Here is a 20,613-nt window from a genome sequence, read left to right on the forward strand (position 1 = left end):
ACTGTTCTGCTGGCCCTGTTTTAACCGTGGATAAAAACTCCCACTTCAAGGACAAGTTTAAGTATCACTGATTTCTCTACAGCGTCGGAGGTACTTATTACTGACTATAAAATTCCCACAGCAAATAATAGTTTTCCTCTAGCTATTCTTCCTACAATACCTCATGTAACCTTTGAGTTTGGGATTCCCACTCCAAAGACAACACTGTGTCTCGCTGATTCTTCCACAGTATTTGAGGTACCCACTACAGACTTAACAACTTCTGCTACAAACTCAGGGTTACCTCTCATGGAGGTTTCTGTAGTACCTGATATACCTACTGATTCAAAGGTCCCTGTGTTCGAAACGGATTTATACTTCACGGATTCTTCTACAGTATCTCATGAAGCCATTGAGTCTGGGACTTCCATTCCTAAGTCAAGTTTGTGTTTCCCTGATTTCTCTTCCCTGATTTATTTTCAGTGTCTGAAGTGCCCAGTTCTAACTCCAAGACTTCTGTTTCAAAGTCAGGTTTACCACTCACCCAACTTCCTGCAGAACCTAATATACGTGCAAATTCAAAGTCTCCTACTCTAAGGACAGTGTTACTGTTTCCTGATCCTGGTGCAGTGCCTGAGATGACCTCATCTGAGTTCACGGCATCCCCCTGGTATTTCCTTGCAGTAACTGCTGTGCCCGTCCCTGCTTCCTGTGCTCCCACTGTGGGAACGGGTATGCTTCTCTCCGCTTGCTCTTCGGTGTCTACTGTTTCCTCTGTGGATTCCCTGAAATCTGAACTGATGCTTTCCAAAGCCCACCTGCCCAGGGGTGCTGGCCTCCTACTGTTTGCCAGTACCACAGCAGAAAGCTACTTACTCACCTCAAATGTCGCAGATAAGTTGCAAGGTGTAACTGGTCTGGATTTTGACAAGAAAACTGTATCTGTGCCTTTCTTTCAGTCTCTCTCCATGCTACCCTGTGACAGGATTCCATCTGGAGCAGAAAATTCTCATGAATTTCTACGTGCCAATCTGAGTATTATAATTACTCTTCCAGAACATTTTTCTTCTGCATCCGATCAACAGTCGGTGCTTCTTGCCTTGTTCTCTGAGACTATTGCCGAAAACCTTTCATCTGTCTTGCAGCCTTCTGACAGCCTTATTCAGTCGGTTCCGGACTCTCTAGGTTTGCTACAGCTCTGCATGTCAAAGTCTTACTGTGATGCATTCTGCCTGTCAAGATTTGCAGTACCACTGCTTTCTCTTTTAAAAATGGTACTCGCTAACAAACGGCCTTGCTGCAGGTCCGCTACCTGTCCAAGACAGTTCAGAAACAATTTCATGTTGCCTACATACTCACAGAGTGAGCCTGCTTCTGATTGGCCAAAGGTCTCTCCTGAAGGGGGGGATACTGTAAGGGTTCCGGTCCTGGGTTTGGCTGGAACTCACCCTTACATGGCTATAGAGGTTACTGGCAAAACTCTCCCTGAATTGAGAAATTGGGATCAGCTGTTTCTGAACTCAGACTTCACTTTGACTTGATGCTGCTTTCTGTGCAGCTCTGCCCCTATTGGCTGTCCGTGCTATTTAGGGTCAGCCCTTCCACCAGGAAGAGGCTAAGCATAATTCTTGAATCCCTTGAGGGCTTTCTTTTGTGTAACCTGTGTTTGTCACAATCACTTCTGCTTGGCCTGTCTCAGATCTTCCCGTGCTGAAGCGTCTGTGCTGGATCTCCTACGCTACAGCTTCACTGTTCCGGTGGCATTGCTGCTTTGAAGTCTCCTCTTCCAGAGGCTTCACTGGGCCGAAGTCCCTTCACTTCATCCTTCCCTGGTATCATCCCCAGTCTGTGACCTCAACCGTCGGCCCTGTGCAAAAGCGCCTGCACTGGCTTTCCTGCGCTACAGCTTTAATGTTCCGGTGGCTATTCGTGCTTTGGAGTCTCTTCATTCAAGAGGCCTCTTTGGTTTGTTGCCCCACTGCTAAAGCCATCCCTGATACCATGCCTGTGACCCTGACCATCGCTCCCGTGCAACCTCCCTTGACCACAGCCTGGACTTCGTTTACTATGATCTTTCCAACCCCGACCCAGCTACCCACAACAACGGAATCCACAATCCGGACCCGGCTTCATGGCTTCAGGTCGGTGTTTCTCTATCCCCACCTCAGCCCTGCGGTCCGGTCCTGGTTTGTGACGAGTACAGTTGGAGGGTGAAATAGAGAGGGTGGGGAGTTAGTACATTAATTTACTGATCTATATTGTGTACAAAAAGAACATGTCTTCCAGAGGCACACCTGAAGATCTGCATTCAAACCTAGCTGTCCTTTCAGACATGTCTTCAGCTGTGTTTAGGGCTTGCCCGTCTCCTTCTATTGTTTTACATGTGAATAGTCCAATAATAGCCCCACCTCTGGATTCTGTCAGTTAGACAAATAGGATGAAACTTGTAGAAAGGACGGCATGTGTTTGGGACTGGAGGCGACAGCAATTAGGGGGGGAGGGGTTAGGTGAGGTGAGAGGGAAAGGAGAGGGGGGACCAGGTATGACTGAAAATCAGTAGGAAGAGAGAAAGCTGTACAAGTAACAAGGTTTAGGTTGCTGGCGAGTCAGACACTGGCAAACACGGAGGCAGCAAACACGGAGGCAGCAAACACGGAGGCAGCAAACACGGAGGCAGCAAACACGGAGGCAGCAAACACGGAGGCAGCAAACACGGAGGCAGCAAACACGGAGGCCCCATGAGGCAACAAATGCAGAAGGAGCACGTACTGAGACAGAAACAAACACTGAAGTAGCAGCACGCACTGAGGCTGCAAACAGAGGGAGATAAGGAGCATGTGGGTATCTAAAGGAGAACTCCAGGCGACAATATGTGTTTTTATTTTTTTTTGAAGCAGGGGGTCTCTGGAGATGAATTGCCTTGATTTCAGCTCTGGAGACCCCCTGCTTCCCAAGATACTTACCTCCTTAAGTGCTGCCGGTATCTCTGTGCAATTTAAAGCTCCCACTTCACGTGGCCAATAGGAAGACACACGGGATGACGTTGATGCTTCCTATTGGCCAGCAGGACACGTATATTGTGAACCCAGCCAGGGCTCCTACTGGTAATTATCTCAGATCTCCTGTAGCTGAAAGCAACGCAGTTCAGCCCCAGTGACCCCGTTTCAAACCTATATATTAAAAAATTCAAAAACACACACAAAATAGTGTCGCCAGGAGACACTCTTTAAGGTGATTATGAATAGCCTGTAACCCATAGTCACAGACATTAAGCCTTAAACTTGTCAATGCAATGCAGTCTTTAAAGATGTAGCCCCATAGAGCAAAATACAGTACATTGAATTTGCAATATATTGCCTATTATTTACCATAATTAATAAATAAGTGTATTTGGTCTTAAAATATAGGCCTGACAGCCTAACTGTCAAGAGTATAACAAAAGGGTAGAAAAATGCAGGAAGGCGGTGCACTGCTAACCGGTAAGTGAAAAATCAGTATTCAAGCGCAATCAATGAAAAAAAGAATTATAAAAACAAAACTGGAATTACACATAACGTGAGCACAAAACTCTGATGCGTTTCGTTCCTTGCGGGGAACTTTGTCAAAGTACCACGGTGATCTTAAATAGCCGATGCTTGTATCTGATAGGACTTTATCATTTCAGGTGCACAATATAGTGCACACCTGAAACATACCAATTTGCTGGAGCATGCTTCCTCGCGATTGGATCGACGGCTGGATACTTCTGTCGGCATTCTCGTTGTGACTACCTATTATATGCAGGAGAGCAGAGACTGTGTGTGACACAAGGTGTGCGAGGGTTGCGGGACGATCGGGTTGCCAGCTAACTGACACTTACCCTCCGGTGAGCGTTCTGGCGGCTTTGGTTCCCTGGTCCCGCTATACTCACCCCCTCCTGGATGCAGGTTCACACAGATTCATGAGTCTCTGTTCACATTACACATAGCAGCCGGATCGCGTTCGTTTCATTATGGACATAACCATTTAACCCTTCTACAACAATCCATACGTCAGAACATCCCATCTGTTGCCTCCTCTCATCCCACACCGCTTCCTAATTCTCCCCCTGCCTTTCTGGACTCTTTTTCTGCTATCTCAGAGGAGGATGTGTCACTGCTGATCTCCTCTTCTCCCTCTACCACCTGCCCTCTTGATCCCATTCCTTCCCATCTCCTAAAACCTCTTGCTCCTTCTATAATCCCTATGCTCACACAGATCTTCCCTCTACTCTGGTAATTTTCCATCCTCCTTCAAACATGCAACTGTGAAACCTTTGCTCAAAAACAGCAAGCTTGACCCTACTTGTCTTTCTAACTATCGACCTGTCTCCCTCCTGCCTTTTGCCTCCAAACTCCTTGAACGTCTTGTATTCTCTCGATTGCTACACTTTCTCAACACCTATTGTCTTCCAGACCCCCTACAATCTGGCTTCCGCACTGCTCACTCCATGGAAACAGCCCTCACTAAAATAACCGACGACCTTCATGCTGCCAAAGACAGAGGTCATTACACTCTGTTCATATTACTCCACCTCTCTGCAGCATTTGACACCGTGGACCACCCTCTTCTCCTCCACATTCTCCATACTCTTGGTATTCGGAACAAAGCTCTATCCTGGATCTCCTCTTACTTCTCCCATCGTACTTTCGGTGTCTCTTTTGCTAACACCTCCTCCTCCTCTATCGATCTCTCTGTGGGGGTACCCCAGGGCTCTGTCCTGGGACCCCTTCTCTTCTCTCTTTACACACTATCTCTAGGTGACCTAATCACATCTTTTGGGTTTAAATATCACCTCTATGCTGGCTACATACAAATTTACCTTTCAACCCCTGACCTTACAGCTGCTATATAGACCAAAGTTTCTGAATGTCTCTCTGGAGTATCATCCTGGATGGCCATTCGCCGACTGAAACTTAACATGGCAAAAACAGAGCTCCTTATACTTCCTCCCAAAGCTGGCCCTACTACCTCCTTCCACATTACTGTTGGAAATACGATCATTCACCTAGTAGCCCAAGCACGCTGCCTAGGGATCACACTCGATTCCTCTCTCACATTCTACTCTCACATTCAAAACGTTCTAAAACTTGTCGCTTTTTCCTCCGCAATATCACAAAGATACGCCCTTTCCTCTGTTACTCGTCTGCTAAAACTCTGACTCAGGCCCTCATTCTCTCCCGTCTCGATTACTGCAACCTCCTGCTGTCAGGCCTCCCTGCCTCTCACCTGTCTCCCCTACAATCTATCCTAAACGCTGCTGCCAGAATCACTCTACTCTTTCCTAAATCTGTCTCTGCGTCTCCCCTCCTGAAATCCCTCTCCTGGCTTCCGATCAAATCCCGCATCTCACACTCAATTCTCCTCCTCACTTTTAAAGCTTGACACTCCTCTGCCCCTCCTTACATCTCAGCCCTAATTTCTCGCTATGCACCATCCCGACTATTGCGGTCTTCTCAAGGATGTCTTCTTTCTATCCCCTTTGTATCTAAAGCTCTTTCCCGCCTTAAACCTTTCTCACTGACTGCCCCGCACCTCTGGAATGCCCTTCCCCTCAATACCCGACTAGCACCCTCTCTATAAACCTTTAAGACCCACCTTAAGACACATTTGCTTAAAGAAGCATATGAATAGCACTGTGGATAATCCTGAACACATGATACATAAAGCTTGGCCCTCTGTAGACGCACTTACTAGAATTCCCTCCTACTCTCTCTATACGTTCTCCTACCTACTAATTAGATTGTAAGCTCCTCGGAGCAGGGACTCCTCTTCCTTAATGTTACTCTTATGTCTGAAGCACTTATTCCCATGACCTGTTATTTATATTATTTGTTATTTATATGATTACAACATGTATTACTACTGTGAAGCGCTATGTATATTTATGGCGCTATATAAATAAAGACATACAATACATACCTACAGTTCTTGAGCACTAGATACGGGGGTTAACCCTATTCACAATGTCAAGAGTTTAAAAATGAAAACATGGTACCTTACAGAGTACTAATAAGGAGCTCATATGTAGAATGCACAAATATCCCCATGGTTGCTGTGATTAAAGTTATTAAGCATTTTTTTTTAAAAATCACCATGGCTACCATCTTTAATAAGGCCCAGAGAAAATAATTTGACATTAATATTTAATGAATTAGATATGAAGATTACAGTGCATAGCAGGTCCCTCTGCCAGCAAAAGGGTATGGAAGCTCACATACAGTACAAACGATATACTTAAAGAATTTGCATATTAGTAAAGTAGTTACGTTGTTACCGCTGTGTTCAAAATAGTGTTCTCCAGGGACAATGCAACTACCAAATCTCTGTAGTTTTTATTATTAATGCAAATGAGGTGTCCACAATATAGTACCATTCATTCAGTGCTCTATATTGTGTACAAAAAGAACATTTCTGCCACACCTGAAGCTAGATCTGCATTCGACCCTAGCTGTCCTTTGACACTTGTCTTCTGCCATGTTTAGGGCTTGTCCTTCTCCTCCTATTGTTTGACATTGCTTTCTATACAAAGTCAAATGTGAATAGTCCAATGATAGCCTCCCCCTCCCCCTCTTTTGGGGAAAGTTTAAATAACAGAAGAATGGATTCTGTCAATTAGACTTGGTGAAGGCAGAGTTGATGCATGCCTCAGCAAATAGGATGGAACTTGGAGAAAGGAGGGCATGTGTTTGGGACTGGAGGTGACAGTAATTGTGTGGATTAAACTTTAAGCACACGTGCACACACAATGAAGACAGCTGCAAGGACAGAAGGACATGTACATAGGATTTTGTTGTCAATACGTTGTGTTATCAAAAAGATTTAATTCGTGCACTTTTTGAAACATCATATGAAATAAAACCATCATAAAACTGAAACCATCAGTGCCTCTTAATTGGTACACAATTCATTATAGAAATTGTAATTATCTATATCTATAAAAATGGAAACGTTGTTTGTTTGCAGAAAATGTTGTATATTTGCTGTGCTTCTGGGCAATCTGATTGGTCCGTCGGTCTGTCACTCAGCCTCTGGCCAATCAGTTTGGTCCGTGGCCCGGCCCCGCTCCCACCCCCGCACGCCTCTCATTGGCCTGTGTGGTTCTATGACCTCACATAGCCAACTGCCACTGGGGACTACGACGCACAACCACCCGGCCACTCTCCTCTTCACCCCGCGGGCCAGCGACAAAGGTGAGGGGGGGAACGAGGTGAGCGCGACAACACTACACAGTGACCCGCCACCACGGACACACCCTCATGCACTCACCCCAGTGCTACCCGGCCCCCCGTCCAGGGGTCATGCTGTTTCCCAGGCATTCAGTAAAGGACTTCTCATCCCGATTTGGTTCTCGTGGGAAATGTGTTAACCCCGTCGCTGCCAGAGGAGCCTGTAACCCCCTGTTTAACTTACCTCTTTCAGAACCAGAACACAACTGCCTGGTCCCACACAGCCCTCCTGCTGCGTTTCCCCTGCCTCCCGGTGCTCCCCTGCCTCCCATGTGTAAACCGTCTGGTTAGCAGGAGATGGGCGTGGGTGGGGGGGGGGGAGGGGGAGAGAGGGGGCGGCGGTCGTGGCTGGCAGCGCAGGGGGACAGGGGGGGCGGCGGTCGTGGCTGGCGTATTTGTGCTTTCAATCCCTGTGTGTGTGTGTGTGTGTGTGTGAGAGTGTGTGTGAGAGAGTGTGTGTGTGTGTGTGAGAGAGTGTGTGTGTGTGAGAGAGTGTGTGTGTGTGAGAGTTCACCCCCCCACCCACCCAAGATTCACACACAACCACCCACCCAAGATTCACACCCAAGATTCACACACCCCCACCCAAGATTCACAAAAGATTCCCACACCCCCACCCACCCAAGATTCACAGCCCCCCAACGATTCACCCACCCAAGATTCACCCCCCCCCCAAAACCCACCCACTCAAGATTCACCCCCCCCCCCACCAAACAATTATTAGGGATTCACATCCCGGGCAACGCCGGGTCTCTCAGCTAATTTATTTATAAAAATGTTTTACCAGGAAGTCATAAATTGAGAGTTACCTCTCGTTTTCAAGTATGTCCTGGGCACAGAGTTATAAAAATACATGGTTACATTAAAAGAACAGGGTTATACAGTCAATCACAGACATTTCATGGACAGATAGAGTTGGAAAATTGGGTACAAGGTATAAAGGACTGGTGAGGTTTAGACTGTAATAGAGCAGCTTTAACATCAGCAAATGGCTTATTCCCTTTTGCTGCCCTTTGGCTGTGCCAAAGGCTGTCCGTCTTTGGAGCAACGCAGATGTACACTGGTGTGGTTCAGATTCAACGCAGCTGCGAATACAAAGTTCTTTGTGTCCTCTTGGCTCATTAACATTCCAGTGGGTGGGGTTGACCTTCCACAAAGTACATGCAAATGTTAACCCTTAGCACGCTGGTCCTGTGCAGATGGGAGCAGTTCTTGGGGCGCCCCATCAGGCTGTTGGCCTTTGGGGCAACACAGATGTACACTGGGGTAATTTAGATTCAATGCAGCTGACAAATGACTTTGTCATCTGCTTTACATGGCCCATTGGGTAATATCCTATCAATTTTCTAAACTACTGTTTGTAGGGGCACATTAAAATTAAATGTTACATGTTACCCCACTTATACCAATATTCACAAACCGGCAAAACCAAGACCGTATCGTTTGCACTTTCAGGGCTTTGTGAATAGGTTCCTACAGTACATGGATTTAAAGCTGACATACTGTAACATATTAGTGCTACAGGAATGAGGAGACCAAGAAGCTCATGTCTCATTTTATGTGTAAGGTAAGTTGCCAATATCTGTGAACATGTAAACATCTAACATGTCTAGATGGTCGCTCACTACTGCTTAACATGCTTGGCTTCATAACGACTTGAGTAACAGAGCCACTTCAGCATTCTGAGAACATACTGTGTCACTGCAGAATTTCTTTGCAGTTGAAGCTTTAGCTGTAGAACTAGAGTTGTTCAGGTTGAACACTAATATGCAATTTGCATATCACAAACACATAAGCAATAACCAAATAAAGTGGTGTACATTTTGGTTAAGTACAGTACACACAGCTAATTTCTTGATTAGAGAAAGAGATATGTCTGATAGCTCTTAACATATTTATGAAGTGGGGCTAACCGCAAGGCACGTTACATCCCATCCATTTGAATGGATCATAAAATGTCTTATAGGTTAGCACTGCTTAGTAAATATAGCCCACACTTTTAGTACTGGGCCTAAAAACAGCGCCAAACGTATCAAACAAAAGAATCCTGTAGAAAAAAATGTGATTTAAAAAAAAATCTGCTGTAGTTTTTTTGCAAGTGGAAGACTTTGATACATAACTCACATATACTGTAGCCTAAGTATAGCCACGCGTACTCTGCTAAATAATGGCAGGGGTATCATACACTTTTTTGTATTTTTCTTTGGTTTTGTCACTCTCCTCAGTGTTTCAGGAAATAATTTTATTTGGTGTTACCTTGGTATTAGGTGCATCAATAAAGGTGCAAATACTACAGCATATTGGTGGACATACAACACCCGTATATAATCCATACTTCAACAATACAAAATTGGTAGATTATTATTATCATCAGAACTTAACACCCCCAACATATTCCGTAGCGTAGTACAATAGGGTTGGAGGACGAAAATAATAAAATATCAAACATTAGCATACATTGTTACGATAGGTCTGGTCCCAAGGAGCTTACAATCTATAAGGAAGGGTAAGTGGAAAGAAGGTATAGGGGGGTGCACACCTTATCCTTAATTAGCAAAACAAATTACAGAGGTTGGGTGCCAAAGGATGAACCCTACAGCCATCTGTTCTGAAACATTCACTCAATAGACAAATACATATCCAAGCACTCTAGGATTAGTGACCTTCATCAGGGTCGCTATGAGGAAGGCCAGTATGGACCGAAACGTTGGTTGGATGTATGCCCCAATGTGATTCAATAAAACAGCAAGTATTTTTTCACTAATCCTAGAATGCCTGGATATATATTTTTCTATTAGAGAGAGTTTGGGTTCCTTACAATGCATCTGATCTCAGATGCGCTATTAGAGAGGGTTGGGGTTCCTTACAATGCATCTGATCTCAGAGGCGCTATTAGAGAGGGTTGGGGTTCCTTACAATGCATCTGATCTCAGAGGCGCTATTAGAGAGAGTTGGGGTTCCTTACAATGCATCTGATCTCAGACACACTATTAGAGAGGGTTGGGGTTCCTTACAATGCATCTGATCTCAGATGCGCTATTAGAGAAGGTTGGGGTTCCTTACAATGCATCTGATCTCAGATGCGCTATTAGAGAGGGCTGGTGTTCCTTACAATGCATCTGATCTCAGGCACGTTATTACAGAGGGTTGGGGTTCCTTATAATGCATCTGATCTTAGATACGCTATTAGAGAGAGTTGGGGTTCCTTACAATGCATCTGATCTCAGATGCGCTATTAGAGAGGGTTGGGGTTCCTTACAATGCATCTGATCTCAGAGGCGCTATTAGAGAGAGTTGGGGTTCCTTACAATGCATCTGATCTTAGATGCACTATTAGAGAGAGTTGGGGTTCCTTACAATGCATCTGATCTCAGACACACTATTAGAGAGGGTTGGGGTTCCTTACAATGCATCTGATCTCAGATGCACTATTAGAGAGGGTTGGGGTTCCTTACAATGCATCTGATCTCAGATGCGCTATTAGAGAGGGCTGGTGTTCCTTACAATGCATCTGATCTCAGGCACGTTATTACAGAGGGTTGGGGTTCCTTATAATGCATCTGATCTTAGATACGCTATTAGAGAGAGTTGGGGTTCCTTACAATGCATCTGATCTCAGATGCGCTATTAGAGAGGGTTGGGGTTCCTTACAATGCATCTGATCTCAGATGCGCTAATAGAGAGGGCTGGTGTTCCTTACAATGCATCTGATCTCAGGCACGTTATTACAGAGGGTTGGGGTTCCTTATAATGCATCTGATCTTAGATACGCTATTAGAGAGGGTTGGGGTTCCTTACAATGCATCTGATCTTAGATGCACTATTAGAGAGGGTTGGGGTTCCTTACAATGCATCTGATCTCAGACATGCTATTAGAGAGGGTTGGGGTTCCTTACAATGTATCTGATCTCAGTCACGCTATTAGAGAAGGTTGGGGTTCCTTACAATGTATCTGATCTCAGTCACGCTATTAGAGAGGGTTGGGGTTCCTTACAATGTATCTGATCTCAGACGTGCTATTAGAGAGGGTTGGGGTTCCTTACAATGTATCTGATCTCAGACGCGCTATTAGAAAGTGTTGGGGTTCCGCAGAATTTCACAATATAATTATAGGGTCCCTCAACCAAAAAAAAGTTTGAAAACTTCTGAGTTAAACGCAAATAGGCTTCTGGGAGGGGATTGCTATTTTAAAAGTGTTTTGAAAGGTAGAAGGAATTGGCGAGATGTATACTCACTCTGATCTAAACAAAAAAATCATGATAAATGACAGTTCAATACATTTGCTGTTGTTTCTTAGTATTACAAATGACAGTCACCTAAAAGGAAGATCAAGTCACTTTGTCATTCCAGAAAAAAAGCTGATGGAAACTATAATTTGTAGAAATAAAGAAGTTATGCGTAAACCCAAAAGAAGCATTTATATCGATGATCTGTTTTTAGCATTCGGGGTTATTTGAACAGTAAGTGAATAAAAAATGTTTTTATTTAAAAACAAAACGAATAGTGTTTGAGGTAGCTAAGGATGTTTACAACTGTATACCACAAAACCTAATATAAAAAACTTGGGATTGGAGGGAATAATTGTTTTCATATTAATTTGAGGCATTGTATAATCCTTCATCCATAATAAAATAATATGAGGTTTGAACCAAATACTTACAAAAAGCTTGTCAGTTGTTCCAAAAAAGATTGAATGTTATCCTATAATTGAATTCCCTCCTTATTATTATAACCTTATTCTGTTGTTTCATTTGAAGATAGGCTATTGTCTCCCCACCTCACCCCACTCCCCATCCCCCAAACAAAACAGTAAATATTATGAGTATCTTGTTATTGATAATGATAGTTTTTAAATAACCTAGCTCTTTAAATTGAGGAATACCTTTTAATACAGGGGTGGGAACTCCAGTCCTCAAAGGCCACCAACAGGCCAAGTCTTTCAGGATATCCTGGTTTCAGCACTGGTGGCTCAATCAGTAGCTCAGTCAAAGACTGAGCCACTAATTGAACCCCCTGTGCTGAAGCAGGGATATCCTAAAAACCTGACCTACTGGTGGCCCTTGAGGACTGGAGTTGCCCACCCCTGTTTTAATATATCGAGGTTCAATAAATATAACACACTGTCTACATGCCACGTCACGGCATGACCAGCAAGCAGGTCCTAACACTAAGGCACGTTCTATAGTGGCGGGCGCGTGCTACGCCGTGCGCGCGCGTGGATTTTTAGTTGGCTGACGTCAGTCAGCCTTTCTATAGAAGGGCCGCGCGCGCCGCACGGCAGGGAGAGGGGAGCCGACAGACAGCGGCGAAGATGAGGAAATTCATCTTTTCGCGCCGCTGCCTGCGCTCAGATGTATGTATGTGTGTGTATGTGTGTATGCATGTATGCGTGGATGTGTGTATGTGTGTATGCATGTATGCATGGATGTGTGTTTGTATGGATGTGTGTGTGTGTGTGTGTTTGTGCGTGTGTAAATAATTGCAGAAGTTAAAAAATATATATATTTATTAAAGTTTTTTTTCTTTAAAAAATATTATCTAGGGGCGCATGTGCGACGGCAAGGAGCATGGACGCATAGGCTGAGTGCTCCATGCCCCGCTCGATAACTACATTGAATTAAAACCATTAAAAACGAAAAGCCAAATGCACAAAACACCCTGATACAGACCCCAAACACGCAGGATGTCTCGGAGAGGAGCGAAAGCACCTAAGAAGAAGGGGCTGCCGGAAAACTTCGGGAGAGCCAGGCTGAGGGGAGCGGGAGCAGAAATGGCGCCCGGTTCAAATGCTGGATCTGAGACGGAGCTGGACGGTGAGGAAGAAGACCAGGACAGCCAAGCGCAGATGCCTGTACCACAATGCGATTTTACAAGACTATATAAAGACTTGCGGACTCTGCTACAAGCAGAAATAAAAGAATTTAAAAAAGAAGTGACAGGGCTAGGAGAGAGAACAGGAGTCCTGGAGACAAAAGTGGATCAGTCCATTAAAGCAATAAAAAGACAAGATAGAAACTCAGCGGACATACATGAACAAGTAAATGAACTACGAGAAAGGCAGGAGGACGCCGAAAATCGGGACAGACGCAACAATATTCAGATCAGAGGAGTCCCTGAAGCAGTAGGGGACTGTGAGGAATATATCTCCCGAAGGATAGAGAGCATGCTGCCTGACACACCAAAAGAGCATCTAACAATGGTCAGATGCCACAGGGACCTAAGAGCTAAGCCTCTCCAGTCGGAGCAACCTAGGGACATTGTTGTGCGAATGCACTACTACCGGTCGAAAGAAGCAAAAAACGAGACCACTACCGGCGGTGGACTTTGAAGGAGCCAGGTTACTGATCTTTCAAGACCTGGCATCAGACACGCTAGTGAGGAGACGAGGACTGCTGACAGTCACCAAAATCTTAAGAGACAAGGGAGTCAGATGGACTTTTCCCTTTGGCCTAATGGTGACTCGAGGTGGTCGCTCGGTCACAATGAGGGAGCCCAAGGGGGGACCCTCCTTCCTGCACAAACTAGGGCTAGGGGAAGCTCCCACTGGTGCAGAGCCCGAGGAGACAGCTCCGGATCCCATATGGGTACAGAATCCCAGGTCGCCCAAAACACAAAGGGTCAAGAGCTAACTATATTCTGAAAGTAAAGCATCATAGTTCCAAGTTAAGGCATTAGTATCAAGTTTCCTTGGTTTAAAGTTACGATAAAGTTTCAGCGGTTCCAGATATTCCACACTAAATGCCACAAGTAACAAAGATGAAACAAGAGACTCAGCAACAACCTAGCTGCCACGACCTGCCAGAAAAGGAAATAAAGGCATTTCCCAGTACTAATAACTCCCCTTACCTTTCTTTGAAAGCATGGCCGAACTGAGAAGATGGTGGCGGTAATGGAGTATCCCTGGATTCAAGATGAAACGCAGAAGCCGGAAGGTACAGGATGGCAGGAAGCGGGAGCGGGGACACAGACCTCCACCATGACTCGAAGGGCGATCCAAGATGGCGATGGACCGGAAGGACGTCATACTATAGAGACGATGCAACCAACGCCATCTTGGAGGTGGCAAAAGCGAAAAGGCCACACAGATGACGTCAACAGAGCAGCGCGGCAGGCAAAGGACCCCAGAAGTGGCCTAATAGCGCTGGAGAGAGCGCAGACAGGGGGGCAGGGTAGCGGGAAATGATAAGAAAGAGGGATAGAGAGCTGTTGGTTAGACAGGATCAGGGATTATACCAATCAAAAGGGGTAAGTAGATAGAGGAGGCGGTAGGGGGTATATTGGCAAGTGGAAAGAAGGGAAGGGGAAAGGATAAAAAGGTAGGAGGTAGGAGGGGATAATGGAAAAATGGTTAGACACAGGACAAAGAGAGTTAGGGAAGTGATGAAAGGAGACAATGAGGCCAGCGAAAGAGGCAGGGGAGGCATGAGATAACAAGAGGCGTGAGATAACGGAAGCATGGATAAGACCAGGTTGAGGGAAGGAACGGTATGATAGGAAGGAAGTCAGAGAGGAGAGGAATAGAAGAGTTGATGAGGGGGGAGTTCAGGACGACTTACGATGGAGAGAGCACAGACTAGGGGAGTAGGAAAGGGAGACGAGTGAATAGTAGAAACGCACAAAGTGGAAAGAAGAAGGGAGAGGAGGATTAAGAGAAGCCTGAGCTGCAGACACGAAGGGTAGTGCGTTGGTTAGCTTAGAGGGGGAAGAAGCATACGAGATCAGGGAGGAAGGGTTGGACAACAGGACACAAAAGAAGTGGCACAAAGAGAGAGGACACGAGTTTAGGAATTCAGTTTATTAGAGCAAAAGTTTGATGGTTTTAAGTTTAAAGACATTAGGAGAGCGGGGCAGGAGCTCAGGCGGGATGCCAGCTCCAAAGTTCGTATGGGCCAAAGGCTGGGGGTGGAGAGAAGAGCTCTTCAGCTCACCAGCGAAGTCCTTTGGGCAGAGGCGAAGGGAAGGGAATCCGTACACTCCAAGATGGGAGTGAAGGTACAACGCGGATGGAGTGAGCCCAAAGGCAATGGACTCGGTGCCAGAGGAGTGGACAGGCGCCGAGAACTGTTATTTTTTGTTATGCAGTGTTTTGCAAATGCTTGTTTTGTATTTGTGTACCCCCAGGTTTTCCCTTGTGTGTGTGTCCCCCCCACTCTGTTTCCTTAGATAGTCAAGGCAAGAATGGACGCAGACAGAAGAGGGATACAGTTGCAGGTATCGGTTCCAAGAGCAGACAATCACCTCAGATAAACAGCAGAACACGGCAGGAAAAAAGTCATAAGTTCCACAATGAGTAAGGACATAGTATTTATTTCACACAACGTAAAGGGATTTAACAGCCCAACAAAAAGGAGGGCTGCCTTTAAGGATTTCAAGCGGAAGGGTCCAGAAATCCTATTTCTGCAAGAGATACACTTTTCACAAAATAATTGTCCCAAGTACTTTGACAAGGATTTCAGGCTAAGTTTCCTGTCCTCCGCACAGGTCAAGAAGCGAGGCGTGGCCATCTTAATACACAATAGGATACCTTTCCTAACTGACAAAACACATATGGACAAGGAGGGCAGATACATTATAGTAACAGGCACTATACGTGACCAGTATACAGAAGAGTGATGGTGCGCAGCTAATAACGTGATAATGTGATAAAATACACTATAGTGAATATGAAGTGCTTTGCGCTAACACTGTGGACACTATAGACATTGCCTTGGGCTCTGCACTGTAAGAACAAACCAGTGACGTCATCAGCGGGCGTCCCGTGAGGCGCAAAGGCGTGCTACCGGTGTGTAGCAGTGGAAGGCAATAGCAGAGCAGACTGCACGTGTCATTGGGACTTGTATGTATATCCACACGGTGGATTTCACATCTCAGCATCCAGGAAAAGAGTGAGTGCCCTCCACGGATCCAGAGGGCCCCCCCCCCCTACCTGGTCAGATGATCGTTGGTCTCCGGTTCCTCCTCTGATAGCGGATGAAGCATGTCGCGTCCAGCTGTTCCCTTGTGTGGTAACCCCACTTATCAAATGCTTGTTTTTATACATATTGATGTACGCAGAACTTATTATCTACTAGTAAAATTAACTTTTTAAACTGTATTTCACTATGTGCGTTGTGCGCCTTGTCTTTTCTCTGTTTCACTATACGTGACCACCAGATAACACTAGCAGCAATCTATGCCCCGTGTGAAAATGCTGCAGACTTCTTCAATAGATTCCTCAGTAAATTACAAAAAGTAGCTAAAGGGAAAATTATATTAGCAGGAGACTTGAACACTGATTTAGACAGATGCACTACTATTAACAAAGCCCACAGACAGGACTTACTAACAATAATGAAAGGGTTAAAAGACTGTTGACTACTAGACATTTGGCGGGAGCAACATCAGGGAGTGAATTAATATACTTTCTACTCGCACCCCCACAACACATACAGCAGAATAGATTACTTCCTTGTGTCCAAAAGACTGGTCCCGGGGGTCACTCGCTCAGAGATCCATGATATTTCATGGTCTGACCACGCACCTATAGAGCTGCGGTGCACATTAATACCTCTAGACAGACCTCGAGCGAATTGGAAGTTAAATGAGATTCTCTTAAAAATACCGGATTTGGAAAGAGAGGTGGGGGATAAAATGAAAGAATATTTTTCGGAGAATGAGGGGAGTGTAGCTGAACACTCCACACTATGGGAAGCTCATAAAGCAACCCTTAGAGGGATATTAATGAATATGGCCGCTAAAAGAAAAAGGGAAAGAGAGAAAAAGATTAGAGATCTGGAAAAACAGTTAGCAGACTTCTCATCCCTCCATAAAGCAAATAAGCAGGATCATATTCTGAAACAGCTATTAGACACCAAAACAAAACTCAATCGCCTCCTTTCCTTCCAAGCCGAGAAGGAAATGACTTGGTCTAGGCGTAAATTTTATGAAAAAGCAAACAAGCCAGATACCCTAAGGGGTAAGATGCTAAGTGTAAATGAGCGCTAGTGCAATACTTATACAATACACACAGGGGGAAAAAAACCTGAGATACAGTCCTTGGATGAAGATAGTCCTTGAGCTGCCTTGGGGGGTTGATCTGGTATCTTCCACCCAGATTAGGAAGATGTGTGTTGAAAAACCTCCTATGGCGCTGAGGATGGATGAATGGAACAGAGTCTTGTGCAGAAATGTTCCTATGAGGATTACCTCAGAGAGGGAAACAAGAGAAATGCAAAAAACACCACAATAGTGTATTACCCTTTAGACAATGTAAGACATAATGAGCATTTAATAATTAAAACAATTGTATCTACAATTGGTGTAAAACATGAACTGTAATAATAAACAGTAGATGATCTTCTGTTGATAAAAAACAAAAATAGGGGCTTCCCAGCGCTTATGCTGAAAGAAGCCTTGTTGCTCCGCCAAGAGTAAAACTGAAATCCTACTCACCGTCCTAGAGTAGGACATGTGCAGTGGTACGGGGTCTTTTGCCAGGGGTTGCCGTCTGCTGCAGGGTGCCTGACGTCTGCTCAATGCGTGCGGGGAGATTTCCTGGTGTACTCGTGGTCTCTAACACGCCGAGTGAATTACAAGCGTCTCCTCCGCTGACGTCACAGCCGGATTGGTGCAGCTACGGTGTCCCTGGATGCCCAAAAACCTTCCTACGCGTTTCGAAACACCTCGTCACGTGTCTCTTCGTCAGGGAATGGTTGCTACAAGGGTTGAGCTTCCTTATATACCCCCGAGATTCTAATTGGCTAATGGGAACTCCCAGGTTAATGATCCACAATGTGACAAGTCCTTGGATAATAGACCTAACACTGTTGTTAGTACAAGAAAGTTATTAAGTCAAGATGATAACTACAGGGATGAATACTTTCCAAGAATGATATACACGATATTTTGCAATGGAAATGGTGTATATAGCAGGTTACATATACCTATGTCGTCTGGTGTGTGTGTTTTGGTTTTCACTGAGACCCAATTTAGTTAAATCCTATTTAATTAATTGAACCCTATGAAGGGAAATTAAAGCACCATAATTAGTATATGGATGTTAATCAGGGTGTCAGTGCAAACAGGGCACACTATCCAAGGCCACACGTATATGGAGTACAATACAATTTATGCATACTACAATGATGGTTTTTTAACAATTGCTAATACAAATTATAACACCAATTTATCTAAAATAATTAATCTAATGTCTACAATGAAATTGATTATATACACATGATTATATGAACATATGTCTACAACACAATTAATTATATACACATATATGTCTATCTTCAACAATATAGTTGCTATTCAGACAATTATACAGTTTAGTTAAGTAATTGACCCAGCAGTCAAATAATGCCAGAAATATGACATAATTGATGTTATTTAGACATCAACTATTTTAATTTTGTTGGACCTATTTAAACCATGGTCCTATTTAGAAGATGGTCAGATTGGAGAGACACATCTTATATGTAGAGAACATTTTAATGAAATCAAGTGAAATGAATAATGTGATATTAGTCAATGTGATAGCTATACACTTCATAAATGTTAATGAACAATAATGTGGATAATAGTGAATCTATTTTATTGATCCTATGTATGTGTATGTACAAGAAAAAAGAAATATAGTGAAAATATTTTAATATTTTTAATAATTTATAAATTTTTATAAAAAATATATAATCTGTGATAATATTATATAATGTGCACTTTTAGTTATGTGATTATTATAGATAGTGATATTCTTAGTGATTGTGTAATATTATATGGTGTTGGCTGGCACATCCACACTGGTTGGGGTGTCGGCGGACAAGGGCTGGGCACCCCGCCATGTCATGCGGACCTGGTTATATAGATATTAAGTGTTTGTTTTATTTATTTTTATGCATATACGCGTTGCTGAGGAATTGTGTGACCATACTATTTGAGGAATGATGTCAAATCGAATTCCACATTTAGACCATGTGGGCTGAGGGTTTTCAATTCAAATATCCAATAGGATTCTCTTCTTGAAATGATGTTAATTTTGTCACCCCCTCTTTTGCTAAATGTGGGACACTCTATAGCATGGCATTTTAGTCCCATTGGACTTTGTGCATGTTTTAATTTGAAGTGGAGATACACATTATGGGCCTCAAAGCTTCTCTTTATGTTATATACGTGCTCCCCTAGTCTTCTCTGTAGTGTTCTGCCCGTGCGGCCCACATATTGTAAGCCACACGGGCATTCCAGCAGATAAATTACAAATTGACTGTGACAGTTTATAAGTGTTCTGATCGGATATTCTTTAAATGTGATGTTGGAAACAAATTTTTGGGTCTTAACGCTATGTTGACATGCTGTGCATTTAGCACAAGGGAAATAGCCTTTGATGGTATCCCTTTTGTTTGGAACATCTCTACTAAAGGGGCAACTTGGGGATAATTTTGTTTTCAAGTTATTTGCTTTCCTGAAATAAATTTCCGGAATGTCTTTCAGAAATCCTTTAAGGATATCATCTTGCCGTAGAAGGCCCCAGTGTTTCTCAAATATTTTGACAATCTGTGGTGCTAATGAACTATATTTTGTGATGAAGGCCACCGTGTTCACTGTTGTGTTTGTTTGATCTTTTGGTTTGTATTGTAACAAGTCTGACCTTGTCATGGCTGTGACAGTCTTTATAGCATCGTCCAACTGATGTTTATTGTACTCACGGTCAATAAATTTTTGTCTTAATTCTTGTGCCTGGATATCAAAGACAGAGGGGTCTGTACAGTTGCGCTTGATCCTGACCAGTTGTCCCTTTGGGATGTTTCTAATCCAATTTGGGTTATGGTGACTACTGGCCAGCAAATAGTTGTTAGCCTGTACGGGTTTATAGTAAGTTTTAGTTTTCAAAATATTATTTTCTGTGTATAACTGTAAATCTAGAAACTCGATACAGTTCGTACTTTCTTTAAATGTAAAGACTAGGTTTCTGTCATTGTTGTTAAGATACATTTTGAATGATTCCAGTTCACAGACGGAGCCCCTCCAAACAAAAATAACGTCGTCTATGTAGCGCCGCCATAGGACGAGATTCGCCCCCAGCTCTCCGTTGGACCAGATGGTGTCGTCCTCCCACTTACCCATATATAGGTTTGCGTAACTGGGAGAGAATTTCGTACCCATGGCGGTGCCACATGTCTGAACATAAAATTGGTCTTTAAATGAAAAATAATTGTGTCTAAGGATGTAGTTTATAGATTCCATCAAGAATGTGACCATTGGAATGGACATGGATGTATCACTTTCTAATGCTATTTTAATAGCCTCACATCCCTTGGAATGTGAGATTACAGTGTAAAGCGATGTTACATCGGCTGTTACAATGATGTAATCTGAGTGCCAAGGAAGATCTCCCAAAATTTGCAGAATA

This window comes from Ascaphus truei, chromosome 1 (assembly GCF_040206685.1).
Source record: "Ascaphus truei isolate aAscTru1 chromosome 1, aAscTru1.hap1, whole genome shotgun sequence".
Lineage (NCBI taxonomy): Eukaryota > Metazoa > Chordata > Amphibia > Anura > Ascaphidae > Ascaphus > Ascaphus truei.